Here is an 11,562-nt window from a genome sequence, read left to right as displayed (position 1 = left end):
ATCGTATCTAGACGTATCAGGGATCCCTTATGACTCCAGCTGCATACGTCCCAAACCATTGCAGAATCTCCACCGGCTTGAACAGTCCTCTGCTGACATGCAGGGTCCATGGATTCATGAGGTTGTCTCCATACTCATACACGTTCATCCGCTCCATACAATTTGAAACGAGACAGACAACATGTTTCCTGTCATCAACAGTCCAACGTCGGTGTTGACAGGTTCAGGCCAGACCTGCTTTTGTGTCGTGCAGTCATCAAGGGTACACGAGTGGGCTTCCGGTTCTGAATGCCCATATCGATGATGTTTCGTTGAATAGTCCGCCGGCTGACACTTGTTGATGGCCCAGCATTGAAATCTGCAGCAATTTGCGGAAGGGTTGCACTTCTGTCACGTTGAACGATTCTCTTCATTCGTCGTTGGTCCCGTTCTTGAAGGATCTTTTTCCGGCCGCAGCGATGTCGGAGATTTGATGTTTTACCGGATTCCTGATATCCACGGTACACTCGTAAAATGGTCGTACGGGAAAATCTCCACTTCATCGCTACCTCGGATATGGTGCGTCACATCGCTCGTTCTCCGACTACAACACCACGTTCATACTCACTTAAATCTTGATAACCTGACATTGTAGCACAGTAACCGATCTAACTACTGCGCCAGACACTTGCTGTCTTATATAGGCGTTGCCGACCGCAGCATCGTATTCTGCCTGTTTAAAAATCTTTGTATTTGAATACGCATGCCTATACCAGTTTCTTTGGCGCTTCAGTGCATATGACACGTAATTCACATCGGAAGTTCACCAGAAGTTTTGCCAACTAAAATTCACAAAGTGGCAGAAATGTGCCGGACCATGTCTGAAAAGCATATTCGCCAGGAATAACGCTGAAAGGCACATGATGGAACACTACGAGTTCACGGATTCACTTTGTCGACTTTGTACAAGCACGGCCAGCAATACGTGCGGGAAACATAACAAACAACACGCTGCACTGTTGTGGGCTGACCAGGCAGGACCGCTCAACGAAAAAAGTAAACACGTAAACATCTTGCTTTTCATCTATAGAGAGCGATACATCGATTGTAGAATATCATAATTGTTTCAAACGAAGGTACTGACCTCCAGCGCGAGAATGTAAACTAATAAATACATAAAGCTACAACCTCAGCTTAAAAGAAAAATCTAAAATTAATTAATACTTTTACGTACGCTCATTACGTACTGAATGCGTAGACGAAACTTTCAGATGCACGTATCACGGAGATGACTGTCAAGTGTGAAAGACACCATACATTTATTCAAATAACCTGCTAAAATGGAGTACAAACAAAAGTAGAATTATTATGTGCTTACAAAAATCCGTATCGTCATTACACAGGTAAACCAGTAAGTAACTGTAATCACACAAAACAGTCGTGCCTTCCGGATATAAAAATCGGAGATCACAATATATGGTGTCATCATTACATACGTAAAACGTTTGAGTTACCCGATTAGATGGGTTCCGTCGACCTTTTAGCAACAAATGTAAATCAGAAATAATGGTTTACAACAAAATGGAAGCTTAATTATGATCACACAACATGATCACGACTGATGAATAAAAATTATTATATGTTTTCCTTGATTTCCCTAAATTGCTTGAGGCAAATGCGGGGATGGTTCTGCTCCATCCTTCCGTAATCCGAGCTTGTGCTCCGTCTCTAATGAACTTGTTGTCGACACGACGTTAACCACTAATCTCTTCTAAAAATGATTACACAAAATGGCAATGTTATTATATATATATGTAAACTGTTGAATTATCAGACAAGATGCGTTCTGGTTTCTGTTATCAGCAAGAATAAAATCGAGCTACGTTGAACTTGCTAAGGTGTGTTAAGCAAGGTCATTGAATAATTATGCTAATGTGAACTTTAATTCAAATTGTGTGAGAAAACGCAAGTGTGGACACAATTCTAAAAAGCAGCATAAGGACAGAACAGTATATCAACAAAAAAGGACTGGTATAAATTTAATTATATGGCATGAGCGTGGCTGTTACGTATAAAGAACAACTACCTTATACAAATTGTATAACCATTAAATGGTTATTATATATGGTTAAATTTACCAAATTCATTGTATGTTGTTGGCAAAAATAAAAGTAGGCTACGCTGAATATGTAAAGGTATGTAATCAAGAACGTTGCTCAGCTAACGCTAAATGAATTAAGAACAAGAATATAAAAATAACAGTAGGTGTACATAAAATTTTACCAGAAGCAGCACCACTAAAATATTGAAAACTACTTGATACACTAAAAGCATCTCATTACATCAGACTTCAGTATAAAGTTTACACTATGAGATGTACATGTGAAATACCGTATTAGTACTTATAAGTAGACCAGAGCTCTTCAAGGATAAAAATGAGTTGCCGCATTCACCGTAGAAAATGTTAAAAGCACAAAATACAAGCAAGTACTTCAACAGCTGCATCGTCACATACGTTGAAAGATTTGTATTGTTATATAATACTCAGAACACTGCCTTGTAATGCGGAAATTATCACTAGAGTGATTGTAATTACATGGCACGACCGTAACCGTCGGATCTAAATCATAAAAGTAACGGACGTAAAAACAAAACATTTTCACGACGAGATCAAGGGACTGAAGACCCCGTAGTCTGGTCCCTTTACTCACCACACCAAGAAACCAAGTAAACCACGGCAATATCGCGATTGTTTGATAAAAAACTATAAGTGTAACTGACAAGAATTGCACCATCATTACATAAGAAAGTAAAGTAGTTGAACATCCACAAGTAAGCCAATTCATATTATTTGCTGTTTGCGATCACAGTAGAAAAATGTGTTAAAAAAACGACACTCTTATTAACGCAATTTACTTTTGGATGTGAATTACATAAAACATATTATGTGCACGTTTTAGTAGCGTTTAGCCTAATCTACGTCTTGATGAACTACAGTTCACCTGAAGAGGTTTGTGTTGAAATCCCTTGTTGTATAATTAACACACTTGAAATAGGCTATGGTTGTTTCTATTAACTTTCTCATTAGTTAGAGGCTGAAAATGAAGAAGATTAATAACAAAGAAGGAGGTCCTGACAGCTGTGATTATTTCCTGTCCATCAGTTTAGTGAGTTATGGTTGCAAACTACTGACACGAATTATTTACAGAATACTGTGTCCGCCACTAGATTTGGTGCACAAGTATATAGGCCTACACAGAGGGCCAGTCTCGCTCGTGACGCCTTAAAGATGGCAAACATGAAAGGCAACATATTATGGTTCTGCCATTAAGTCATGCAGACAGTCTGATCCATCCGTCATAGACACCACAGAGAGGGCGCTGATAACAGGGACTACATCCTGATGCTGTCTGACGTCGGACAATTGGTTTGCAAATGAACATTTTCCTCCGATCTCGGATTTAAGCGGACGCTCAGCCTCAATTGGCCAATTGTCCCAGTTGTCATCAGTTGCTGGTTACCATCAGCTGCCACCAGTTACCCAGGAGTCATCGGACTGTTGACACATTGTTGCAGTCTTCGCACAGTATCGTAATAATCGGCGAGTGTCACAGAGTGAGTTACTAACAAAGACAGTAGTCTGATACTGTCACCGACGACAGAACCAGACTGGAACTAATATTAGATTAGTCATCGTCCGCTCAGTTAGGTTTGGACCAGTGTTCAGAACCTTAACATCAGTGCCACTCCTTCTTATCAGCATCACATTGAATACAGTCGCGATTTCATAAAAATACGGCTCATCCAATGACACAATAATATTTTCAATATCTTCATAACTACTGAAGTTAATATTTCATAGCGAGTAAACATTTTCACAATGAACCTCTGGATTAACAACTTTTAAATGCTTTATGCTATTTCGACAAACGATATCTCAGATGACAGAATTGTACGATAACTATCATACCAGGAAGCCACTTATCTGCAGCTATTTTATTTATTGACTTACGACATCCTTTATATCTTTTTTACTACGTAAATGTTTGTCAGAACATTCTATTCTCCACACTTAACACGGCAAATGAATTCGGTGTGAATACCTCACATATTGTTGTACTTGTGTAGTTATTTAATGAACAGTTTACTATTTTGCCAGTAACTATATTCAAATGTTAATTGTAAGTGCTATTAGAAACTGTACTAATTTAAAACTGGTCAGTCACGTGAGTTAGCGAATACCAAAACTGAAAAGAGAACCAAAAGACGCTTGTGTCAAGAAAGCATAAGTAATCGTTTAAACAATGTTTAATGACAATTTCTTGTCATTTATCATGAGCGCACTTGCACAAGAATACAGGCTTGTTTATTTATGAACAAACCTACATTTATATTTATTGTGAATAGTCTAAGCGTGACCAAATGTTTATAACATTTCTTTGTTTAAACATTGTTGTAATATACTAGTTTAGACTGGGAAGTGGTCAAGTTGACTCATAGGCTGTCTGTAGACGATGTAGTTTTGATGGGGACAGCCTTCAACCAATGGAAAAGCAGACAATAGCGGGGTACTACGGGAGTCCATTGGAGACTGGGACATTTTTTCGAGTGAAGAGATCAAGGGAGCGATTCTGACACTTTTACGAGAGTTATGGAAGGAGGCAGATCTTACCTGTGGTAATGAGTTGTATTCGATCGGGGAGGTGTTTGATTCTGGGCAATAAATGGCTGCTATCATACTTCAACTTCTGAAGTGACTTCATATTTCGAGAGGTCTGAATGTGTTCCAGAGCAGGACTCTAACTTTTTCCGCTTGTATTATGGAACTGAGAATAAACAGAGTATGAATTCCTATTATTTGTAATGTGTGTGTTAACTTATAAATCACCGTGTTGAACTCTGAACTGGTAAATATTTCATGTATTGTGATAATGAAAAGGATATATAATTCGACATCTTTGATGACTATTTACTTTGGGAATTTTGCTACCCTTCTCGTAACACTCTTAGCGTAACTTCACTGCACTCGATAAGGATATTTTCCGTCTATATTTTAAATAAATGTCGTAGGACCAATTTACAGTTTATATGAGATGTCCTTTCTTGAATAAACAGTATTCAACATAATTCTTTGTCGTCTACATCAATTACAGACGTTAGAGTAGAACCCTCGTTATTAAATTATTGATTTAACTTTTATATTGTATTTTTGTGTATTTTATTAACTCGCAATTCTAGCCAATGCACAGACTATTTGACTGCAGGGTCACAGCTACAGGTTATTATTTGCACCGAAATAGCTGCGGGACATGGAAGCAGACGTGCGCGACTCGACCCTATGACTACATCGAGCTATTCTTTTTAAACAGAGCCGAAGTACCTAAGGTACGAGTAACTTTAAGTGAAGAACATCTGGTTTGCTCGTATGGGAAACTGGAAGAGCAACTACACTAGCAGTAGCCGTTAAGTGCCGTCGCAAAAGGAAAACAGAGAAAAATTATAATATGTACAATAATTTGTCAGGAATTATTTGAAACTAGTGGTCGCAACCCTGATACGAGAAACACATTGCCTGGCACATCCACGAAACACGTCATAGTCCAAATTAGGTTTGGGTAACAGCGCATACAGGTTTTGTATGTCGTTCGACCGCGGGTTTTGCTGGTGTTCGGCAAACAATGAAATGCCGTCCAGCTGTATGTGCTATTGCTAGAATAGCATTCCAACTTCATGTTGTTACTAATTCGTCGGCCCGTTCCGAGACGGAATGAAAGGTATGAGAGAAATAGGCCGAGCAGTGTGCCAGTGTACTGTAGCTATAAAGCAAGGAGCGGTCGGCGCAGTTCGTTATACATGGAAATGCGTGCATGCGGGTGTCTCGCGGATATTTACTGCTGGCGGGCAGGCCTGTCATTACGAGGACATCAAACGGAGACGTAAACCGGCTGACCGAGGGGCGGGGCTGGCCACGGCACGCCAGCGGCCGTGGCAGTGGCACTCCACACGCCGCTTTTTACCGTGCTATGCCGTGCTGCCACCTGCTCCACAGGCCGCACTGCGCACCGCATTCTAGCCCAGCGCCTTCTGTCTGTGGCCTTTCTCATTTGAACTTACAGCATCATCATAAGCGTTCACTTTAGTTTGTTCCTTAAACCATATACACGGTCCAGTCACATTAATGTGGCCACTGCGTATGATCGATGTCAACGTGCAATAACTACTCACAGACGGCAGGTGGCAGCACTAGCAGGGAGGGTATATGAAGTGTGTCAGAGGGGAGCGGATAATAGTTTCAGCATCATGGGAGGCCCCATCCCATGGTCGAACACCGGACGCTACCTAGGCGTCACTCTGGACCGGCGCCTGACGTGGAAGGCGCATGTCAGGGAAGTAAGGGGTAAAGCGCTTGGCAGATTGCGCTTGTTGTACCCCTTACTCACCCCAGCTACGACCTTGCCTCCACACTGTGGCATAACTCTGTACCTGACACTCATCGGGCCTGTGTTAGAGTACGCTGCCGTGGTGTGCGGCAACGCGGCCGACTCGTCCATCGCCAAGCTGCAGACGGTCCAGAACAAGGCGCTTAGGTTAGCGCTTCACCTGCCACGAGACTTCAGCACCGGAGAACTCCACAGAGTAGCAGGAGTCCCGCTGCTCAAACACCGATTCCGGCAGGCGGCGCATCGCTTTTACGCGGCCGCCCGGATGTCGGAGAACGAGCTGATACGCAACTTGGGACACCAAGTGCACTGGCGCCCGACCACAAGGTGGCGAGACCTGTTGCTGGAGTGAAGGCACGCCGCGACATGAGAAAGATGCAGTAACAGGACAAACGCAACGTGAGGAAGATTCCACCGAGAGGACTACTACAAACTCACCCAGGCAGAAGTAGGAAAGGCGTGATCCGCTCACCCTACAACACACCGGAATACCAATGCACCGTGCATTTGCGTAGCGGATAATAGTGATACTCTGAGATGAAGAGGTTAGTACAGGAGAGGAATTCGTGGCGGGGCGCATCAAACCAGTCAGAAGATCGATAACTCAAAAAAAAAATCTAATTTATTAACAACATGTACGTAAAATATCGTTTATTTAATAACAAGTTTTATGCAATAAACTTTTCGTTTTCGTTAACAACTCTTAATAGATTATTAGTGAATAGAAAAGTTATGCATTTGTTGAAATATACTTTTTTCCACTAATACCAGAAATAATTTTTTGTACAGGATAGTAGTGACTAGAAAACTTATGTACATATACAGAACGTTCATTTTAACTGAAGACATTGAAATATGTCGAAAGCTACACACAGAATCAAAAAAGTTATAATTCCAAATTGTTTGTCTCGGAGGGGGACATCCAGCGATACCATACTCGACCCGCCACCCCATCTTGCGCGTCGGTGGCCAGGGGCAACTAGAAATCTTCAGTGGGAACCCCCGGTTTTTTATTGCAGATTACGATTTTGTGGAAAAATCTACATACGTTTTGTCTGAAGTATTTTCTTCGCTTTGCCACAGATGGCGCTCTAATCGGAGGAATACAAATGGGCACACAATCGTAACCTACGACACGCTACTCAAAGGTCCTTGAATAGTCAATGACACGTGGGACCCAACATCCATGCTGCGAGGTTAGGACAGACCAGTATTTCATAGCTTCTAATTGGAAGCCTCAATCGCATGGTTGTATTCCTCCAACATATCGAACAGGCCACCCAATGAAGTACAAGCGAGTGTGATGCCAAGTATTATCCAGGCCATTGGCGTGAATGCATTTGGATGTACAGGGGATATATGGAGCGACAGATATCGGGAAATGTGTTACCTATTTAGTACAGCGCACCTTGTTTATCAAGATTAAGCACTGTGAAAGTGGTATGGTGACAACTACTTTTCTTAGAAGGGGGCCGCAGGGGGGGGGGGGGGCGACGGGGAATTTATGAAGAACTACATCGACGAAACATTATTCAAATTGTTAGTAGGATTTTGCCGTTGACCAAGCCGCTAACATATACAAAGCGTAGAAATCCTTTCAGCATTACGCATAATTTACAAATGTTTTGAACACAGTCCTGAATCACTTGTTGGATGACTATTATTTGGTAAATGGGCTTGGAGTGGTTTATTCCAAGACTTATTTTGCTAAAGTGTCCGTTTCTGGTGACAAGAATTCTATGCAGACAAGTTTGAAGCAAGAAACGGAGAGTATGGTTTAGGATGCTACAGTATGTAGTAAGGCAGTCAACAAAATGATGGAACCGCTTGCAGAGAGAGGCCTCTCTTAAAAACTTACTGTTTACGACAACACTACAAAAGAACTCTTGACCTTTTTAGTGCTATTCAAAGGTGCAATAGGAAAGCCGGAAGCCGAGAAGTTTTCAACAATTCAGTTTGTATTGTTGTAGATGCGCAAACTGAAAAGTAATTGTAATACTGAGCCCAAATATATAGAGGTACATATATTTTAATTACGGTAGACACACTGCGTGTCCAGCAAATGAAAACTGTGCGTGATTGCAAAACGCCCGTTTCCATGTCACCGGTATTTTGACAGTACAATGATCGTATTATCATCTCTTAACTGTAGATACTACAACATCGCTGTCCCCGTCTCGCAGAAGAAGAAGTCGAATAGTAACACTTTCGTGGTCACCCTTGCGATTACTGGAAATGCCTGTTTCTAATTAGAGATGAGACGTTAAATACTGCGCGTCAAATGTGCGATGAAATAATAGTTTCTGATAAGCTAGAACAAAATTATAACGTCGCGGTAATGTCTTACTCTGTTTTTATTATACACACACACTCACTGGCATTACTGGACTCGAGAGTCCATTACCACAGCAACGTATTTTCGCCATCTGTCCCTGTCTTGGGCTATTTCCTTCCATTCACCTTCAATACCTAGGCTCGTCAAGTCAGCCTTCACATTGTCCTCCCATCTACGCCTCGGTCTCCCCACAGGACGTTTTCCTTCTAGGTGCCCTACCAGTACTCTGCGCGCTGCCCTGTCATCCATTCGAGCTACGTGACCTGCCCATCGCAGCCTACGCGATGTAACAGTACTGATTATGTCAGGGCTTGAATAGAGTTCGTGAACCTCTTCGTTATGCAGTTTTCGCCAATCTCCGCTAATGTCATCCCTCTTTGCTCCGAAAATTTTGTTTTCAAATACTCGAAACAGCTCTTCATTTTGCATAGTGAGAGACCAAGTCTCACACCCATAGAGCATAACTGGTAGAATAATAGTTTTGTATATCCTAATCTTTAAATTCCTAGACAATATCCGTGATGAAAATAATGTATTCAGTGATAAGTAGCACGCATTTCCCGCCCGTAATCTCTTCTTCAGTTCGGATTCAATCTCATTTCTCGAAGTGATGTCCACGCCTAGATACTCAAATGTGTTCACTTTTTCAAACTGCTTGTCTCCAACTCTTAACATTTCCTTATCTACTGCTGTTGGCATTCTAGTAGTAACCAGGTATTTAGTTTTGTCTTCACTTATCCTTAGACCTACATCTTCACTAGCCTCGATTAACGCATTCACATTTGTTGTTACAGATTCTTTCCTATCGCTAATGATGTTTAGATCATCTGCATACCCTAATATCTTAATATTTCCATTTAACTCCACACCCTCTGAATTATCTGCCGCCATTCGTACAATATATTCTAGGACTAAATTAAAGAGTAGCGGAGACAGGGCATTTCTCTGCTTAAGTCCGTTATTTATTACAAATTCTTCTGACTCCAATTTGCCCATGCGTACTCTACCTTCTGTGTTTTTCAAACTCGCTTCTATAAGTCTAACATACTTCTTTGGTATTCCAAGTTCCAAAAGAATTCTGTACAATTTTGATTGCAATACTGAATCATATGCTTTTGTAAAATCTAGGAAAAGATTATGAACTGGTTTATTGTATTCCCATTTCTTTTCCAAAATTTGACGCAGGGTGAATATTTGGTCTATAGTTGATCTGTTCCTCCGAAAGCCAGCTTGGTAATCCCCCACAATTTCATCTGCATATGGTGTAAGCCTGCTTAGCAGAATATTCGAGAAAATTTTCGAACATACAGGTAATAGCGATATCACTCTATAATTACTACAATCCATTTTGTCGCCATTCTTAAAAATTGGGATCAGAATCGACTCCTGCCACTCTTCAGGTATCATCTCTGAGTTCCATACTTTAGTTATCACTTTGTAAACTACTTCCACCAATTTCTGTCCCCAATTTTTAACTAATTCTGCAGTTATGCAATCTGATCCTGGTGCTTTATGGTTTTTCAATTTATTGATTGCATTTCTTACTTCCTTTAACGCTGGCTCAGGTATCTGAGGTTCTGCTGTATGTATTTCGTACGCCTGATCATTTCGTGCTTCCTGGTGTACATTTAATACATGCTCAAAATACGCCATCCATTTACTTAATATAGCACTGGGGTCTGTCAGTATTCCCCCGGCATCCCCTCGAAGTGCATTTGTCCTAGCCTTGATCTCCTTCCTATACCCATTTATGTCTAGGTAAAGTTCTCTAATGTTTTTTGTTTTACTGTTTGTTTCCATTTTTTAATATGATTGTTCAAATAATCCCTCTTTTTTGCCCGTAGCCTACGACCAACTTCTCTTCTCATGTTCAAGAACTCCTCTCTTTTTCTGTCTCCCATTCTATCCCAATCTAATCGCGCTTTTCTCCTTTCCTCTACCAATTTCTTGCATTCCTCATCAAACCACGGATTCCCCCTGTTCTTCTTAATTGTACCTATTTCGACATTCGCTGCCTCTTTGATATTATTCCTCACAGTGATCCACTGTTTATTTACATCTTCGTCTTGATCTTCGTGTGTCCTGAGAGCATCAAACCTTTTTGAAATTTCTATCATGTACCTTCTTCTAAAGTTTTCATCATTTAGCTTGTCAGTGTCGAACCTAACAAGTTCTACATTGTGACACCTTGATGTTGCTCTAGATAGCCGTTGGTGAACTTTGGCAACTACAAGAAAATGATCAGAATCGCAGTCTGCTCCCCTGAAAGTCCTAACATTTTTTATACTAGTGTGCCATCTCCGATCTACAAGAACATGATCAATTTGGTTTCGGGTGTGTCCATCCGGAGAGACCCAAGTTGCTTTATGAATGTCCTTCCTTTTGAAATATGTGCTTTCAACAACCATGTCATTTGAAACAGCAAAATTAACCACCCTTGTGCCATTATCATTCGAAATGTTATGCAAACTTTCTTTCCCAATTGTAGGCCGGAATGCTTCCTCCTTCCCTATCTCCGCATTAAAATCACCTATGATTAATTTTGTATCATACGAGGAGAACTCATCCCACAGTTAATCTAGTTGTTCATAAAAGCCGTCTTTAACAACCTCTTCAGTGTCCTCAGTTGGTGAGTGTACATTAATTACTACTATAGTTCAATTCTTTTATCTTGGCGGCTCGCGCATGCCCGTCCAGACGCGGGAGATTGCTGCGTTGCCAGTTGCACACGGCGCACGCGTCAAGAGAAGCAGCGCCATAGTATAGCATAGTTCGCAAGCTTACGTTTAGGGGGGAGCGCGCAGTTCA

Source organism: Schistocerca nitens, chromosome 1 (genome assembly GCF_023898315.1).
Source record: "Schistocerca nitens isolate TAMUIC-IGC-003100 chromosome 1, iqSchNite1.1, whole genome shotgun sequence".
In the NCBI taxonomy this organism is placed as follows: domain Eukaryota; kingdom Metazoa; phylum Arthropoda; class Insecta; order Orthoptera; family Acrididae; genus Schistocerca; species Schistocerca nitens.
This window is presented reverse-complemented; position numbering follows the sequence as displayed.